Source organism: Nestor notabilis, unplaced genomic scaffold (assembly GCF_000696875.1).
Source record: "Nestor notabilis isolate BGI_N333 unplaced genomic scaffold, ASM69687v1 scaffold6020, whole genome shotgun sequence".
Classification (NCBI taxonomy): Eukaryota; Metazoa; Chordata; class Aves; order Psittaciformes; family Psittacidae; genus Nestor; species Nestor notabilis.
The window spans coordinates 28221-34220 of NW_009910549.1; positions in this window are offsets into that span (position 1 = coordinate 28221).

The window sequence follows — 6000 nt, forward strand, 5'->3', positions numbered from 1 at the left end:
AACATGTATTGTAAGTTCAAGCACTTCCCATGAGTGAGGTATATACACAGGTATTTTACACCCCAAAATTGGTCCAATTTCCTACAGTAAGATGTTCTCAAATGAGAGTGCCTTCAGACAGGTTTCACACTAGTCTCCTCTCAGTTCTGAATTTACTCCTAGGAATGAGATCACTGTGCTCTGCTCGCACAGCTTTCAAAACATGATTAAAGTACATCTTTGTCCAGCTGCTGGATTACTCTAAGTCATTAAAGAAGCTCTTTTCAAGTCTCCTACAGAGCCATCCTGTGCCTGTAAAAAGCTTGTGCGTCTCAGTTCTAACCTTTATCTTTAGAAGGATGTCTTTTGTTCCTGTAGCTTCCTATAAAACTACAAGACATAGAATGCAGTATAAGTTTGCAAGTGAACAGAAGTAGCTCATGCATTATCTCTTTGCATATACACAGGATTTTTCTTATTTCTGAACTTCCACTCAAAAATCTTTTAATTTGTTGTTTACTTATGCTAAAAAATGAGACTTGATCATCAGTAGTTCATGATCTAACTGTGCTACAGCCATTATGGGACAATATTCCGATTATTTTTTTTCTGCTGTGGGTCTCAGTTGCTCATGATACTGTGTATATAAATCTTTTCATCTGCTTTTCAGAAAATATACTGAATATAGTATAATGACTTATTAGTGGAAAATCACAGATTCTGAAATAACTTGGCTTAATATTACTGCAAAACACTGTAGATTTACAAGGTGTTACTTAATATTACCACATGAAATATGCTAATCATTGTATAACAAACCATTCCACCCACATAGAAGTTGCCCTTAATCTTAAACCTACTTTACCATGCTCTGCCTAGTAAGACAATGGGTTTCAAAAATGCTTACAAAAGCCTTTACCCTTACTTCCACACAGGAAGTATATAGCCTTACATTGTTATTCTCTGAGTTTCTTACTGTTTCTTGCACTGCACATACTTGTGAAGTGTCAGTTTTACAAGAAGATAGATGACAGCTACAGAAAGTGCCATCATAATAGAAGTCCCCTTCACAAGACAGAGTGCTCTGTTCGTTCCTTGTGTTGCTGTTCACTGCATCTTCAAGGTAAATTTTACAGTAGAAACGTCATTTGATAAAGAGTAAATTAATTCTCAGGTCTTCATGTTTTCATATCAGCCTCATCACGGCAGTCTCTAAGGCTGGGATTCATCGCACAATGTTAGATACCAACAGTTTACCCTTCAATATCTGAGCCAGTCAACCTGGACTCCCTTTATGGTCAATGGAGATAAAGCTACCCCTGCTGGGAATTATTTATCGGACTTATTTCACATGTATATTTTAGACATCCAAGAAACTGCTCCTTAGATGTGTTTAACTTCTCTTTATAAAAACAGAAATAAAGAGAGCCTTGGATGACTTTTTCATATGCATGTTCCTCTATGTTTTAAGACATAAGCATTTGGTCAAATTAATTCCAACCAGAATGATTTCCAGAAGCATGTAATTTAACAAGAAGATAGGATTATTTTGATTCCTGTTCTCTGTTCCATTTTTACTCTGTTGTAAAATGTTTGTTGTGTTAGTTGAGGGTTTTATACATAATTTATTATGTACTGCTGTTTAATGAGGCGAAGCCAAAATCCATTATGCATTTCTCCAAAAAGCCTATGAGTTTTGTGATTCTTTTCATCCCTTCAGAAATTCCACGAGGGACATCCCCCAGCACAGCACTGTTCCCTGCACAAATTATTTTTTCCTGACAGAAAACTGTTCTGTTGATCCCAAGTATTATTAATACAGCCAAAAATTATTTTGGTCCTAGAAAAAGGGTAGTGCTGGCCTAGACAGCTGACTGCTTTGAAAAGGATTTATTTTTTCTACTTAATATAATAGTTCATGTTTTTTAAGCAAATTAGTGGCCCTGTTCCAAGTAATTACAGAGGAAATCCTTTAAGAATTGATACTGTTGGGCTGTTTCTCCTGGAAGAATCATCTTTCCGTATTACTGACTTATACATTCACAAGCTGAAATCACACGGGAGACTAATCTCAGACCTATCTGGAGAAGTCAGAGAGAAATTTTTCTATAGGTTTGGGTTGTTTTAGGAAGCTGGGCTGAAAGTAAACCCTTAGACAGGCAGATCTCATAGTTTGCTGGTGAAGTCTGCTACGATTCAAGAGAGATGCTTAGAAGGAAAACAACAGATATTTAGAACTATGATGAAAAATATGATTTGTAAATGTAATAACCATGAAACTGTAAGTTGGTTGTTAAGGAGCATACTAGACAGACACCAAGAAGAAAGCAGTTACTTAGACACCTGGGTGTACACAAGTTAGTTGGAGAAGCAAGCATTCTGCAGAATGAACTATGATTTCAGTAACTGTTACCTTCATATTCTTTTACAAGAGGCAGCACACAGTGATGAACTATGATGAGTAAGAACAGTCCTGGCAACCAATAGTGCAGATAAAATGGCAATTTGGTTTCAGAATGAAAAATACGACATCATTCAAATGGGCCATAAAAATGTGTTTGGATCAAGTCAGCAGTACCACAATAAAAAAAATCTACTTAATTGGAAGTGGAAGTTCCTAATCAAGGGCCCACACAGTCAGAAGTCAAATAAAATTAAGGTCAACTATTTGCATATTCCTTATGGATTTTTGTATATGTGGCTATAAATCCAGGGATTAAGCTTTATTATGGTAGACTCATTTTTATCCTACTCTTGCCCATTTGCTGATTTCAAACAGATACTGTATGCTAATTAGCAGCCAAAAGATTTGTGACAGATTTTAAATGATAGGCATAACTTGTGAACTACTTGTGCACTGCAGATATTTTTGACCACGTGAGATTTTCTCATGTATTCAGGCAGTACTTGGAAGTGTTGCATGTAATGCATGAAATTGATGCCTATAGGAATACACATACAAGCGCAAATGAGAGAGATGTATGTTTTTTTACACTGTGTTACTAAAGCTGCCCTCTAAAAATACATAGCCATGGCAGAACATTTCCTTGGTTCTATTCTACATTTTTCCATGCAAGACTTGGAGACTGGCCTCTGTGAACTGCATGATTCAGAGGTCCAGGATATTTTTATCTTAGTACCTAGATATTGAAAAACTGTCCATCAGTAATGTTACTATTGGATTTAGGTTAGTTTGGGCATCAAGTTCAAAATGCCATTATGACATCTCTGGACTATTCATTTAAGACAGCTGTGTTTTGAAGAAGGAATTTGCGAATTTATCAGTAAGTCTGCTTGGGAAAGCAAGCCTGAGTAGAAGCTTGTTAATCAATCATATTATTTTCAGGAATTATCTATCTGTAGAAAATACTGAAGATAGCATACTATTTCAATTAAAATAAGCAATCTCAGTTTGTTTTAATTGTAAAAGTATTTTCACTGTTCTTGTTCATAAGTGATTGTTATTTCGTTGAACACAAATAAAATGCTCCTTAATGCACAGTTCAGAACTGTATTACCCAAGCACTTTGTCATATTGTCACAAAGCAACTACCAACAATAAACTATTAGAAAGCATAATTTAAATATAAAACTAGTTAGTTGGTTAATACTAATAACCAACTATAACTCCAGGAATAATTATGTTAATTATTAACATTTTACATTTTTGGACTATTTCAAACTATGTTAGGATTCACAGCAGAGACAAAAAGCTTAGCAGTCAAGAGAATCTTTTCAAATAAGAATTAGGGGTTTCACGGAGAAATCTGCACCACTGATGCTCATACTATGCATGCTCTTTTGAAAGGCAACTTTGGTCATCAGTGCTTCTACTCTCTTTACAAGAAGTATATTCATTCACATGCAAGAAAATTCACAGTAAGTGTAGGAATGAAAGAGGTGATAATGCTAAACTGAAACAGTTCAGTAGAAAGACCATTCTAACAATTTAGACTAAATTCTTGTGCCATTATAAACTGTAAACTGAAATAAAACAACCTGTTAACTCAGGCAAGTGACAACTACTTTTACAATCGGCATACAGTATCTTCATGGAACATTATGTACATTAACTTTGGTTTATATGATGCATTGGGCTAGATGGGTATTATTACATAGAACGAACTTTGCCTTCACACTTTGGTGGCTTTCAGGCATGCACACTTCTGTCTTCTACTGATTAACCAACAGGAAATAGAAGCAGTGGGAGTATTTTTCCTGACAAAGGAAAAATAGTTGAGGCAAAGCTGTTGTTCAAAGGAAAAAGATAAGAGAAGAAAAGAAACTTTTGGAATCTATATGGAAAAGCTTTCAAGAAAATAAAACAAAAAGGCAGGGAAAACTCTCATGATTAGATGAAAATTTTCTAATTCCTTTCAATCCTCCCTTGTTTCAACTTATTGTATTTAATCTTGGCCAACTTTGCTTTGCTGAGATGTGTGCATTATATAGTGTATTACAGTTTGAATTGTAAACTTCTGTCATCAGCTAAAAACGGCTGGATCCCTGCAGAGCAATTTGTGGAAAAGGCAAAGAAATTCATATGGCCTAGTTAACTGTCTACCTACCCTGCAGTACAAATTTACATAATAACTATGACATGGTCACAATTAAAAGCTTTGCACATTTCAAGTACCACTGCAATAGCTGAAAGGTAGAAACTGACAGCATAGCATGGAGTGCTGTATTAAAAAAAGATTGTTTGTCTAATACCTGTGTACTTTTCAATATCATTTACAGTAAGAAAAGTTTTTAAAAATGTTTTCAATCCTTCAACTGGATTTATTTTTCCTCCTTTAACAAACTCCCAAAACATTAATCAGATCAGATACTTCCTTCAGAATCAAAAGTACAAAAATACTAGACAGATTCTTTTTGTAATTTTTTTTTATTTTTGTGGGGTTTTTTATTTACTATCATTTCAAGAAGTAGCTAGTTTCCGGTATGAGAAATCCCATCTTTCAAGTAAAATTCCTTAAAATGCCTTAACTAAATAGAAAAGTGAACCTTCTCTGAAATTCAGTCACCATCACAGCTAAATTTCCTTAAGCAACATCAAGTACTGTTATGTGGGAAAAAAACCCCCCAAAATTAAAATATCACAGTTATTTACTTTCTGGAGATTTCCAACATATAGTTACTCTGACTTAGTAGAGAACAAAAACCTTTTCAAGAATAATAAGTAATTAGAAGAACTGATGTAGAAGTGATTGGATGATGATGTGGATGTGACATCCACATCTAGACGAGTGTCTCATCCACAAGGCTACTGGCTAGACCTCATGGAGTTCTTATTATTATTACAGATTTCAGAAAACAGTCTTCCAGAAGAGAGAAAAAAGCAGTCTGGACAGTCATTGTTTTCACCTAACAATGAAAGCCTGAGATCAAATAATGATGTCAAGATCATTTACGTATATCCTTACTTATTGTTCCTTGTGCAATGAACTTTTATAGTATCAATATGCAAAACACTGTCTTGTCCTGTTGAATGTCACTCAGTGTTTCTCAGTAGGGATTACTACAAAGATATTTTAAAAATGTTAAACCTAGAATTGGTAATTAATATTTTCTTAGTAATATTGTTTTTACTCTTCAACCCCTTTGAGAAAAGACATCTCAAAATAAGATATCTCAAAAAATTTTATCATCTTGAGGAGATGATAGAACTGTGATAGTGAGTAGTTTCCTTTAATGAACCTAACTGTGAGATAAATTTTGCCCTAGAAAGTCCAATACATTTTTCCCCCATCGTAGCTACTCTTCGAGATAATCTGTTTTCCCCTTGAAGGACTGCAAGTCTACCAGGAAAGTAGAAGATACATAATGCAGTCAATATCAGGACAGAAATTATTGCAGGTTCTTCTGGCTGTTGACGTTTCTCTCTCCCTCTCTTCCCTGGACTTAAATCTCCTGTGAAGCAGAAGCCAGAATAGATTAATTCCACTAGCTCACTCTTTTTCTTTAATCACACATTTAACAAAATATTGAACATGGTGGGATGACTCCTATGACTGGAGT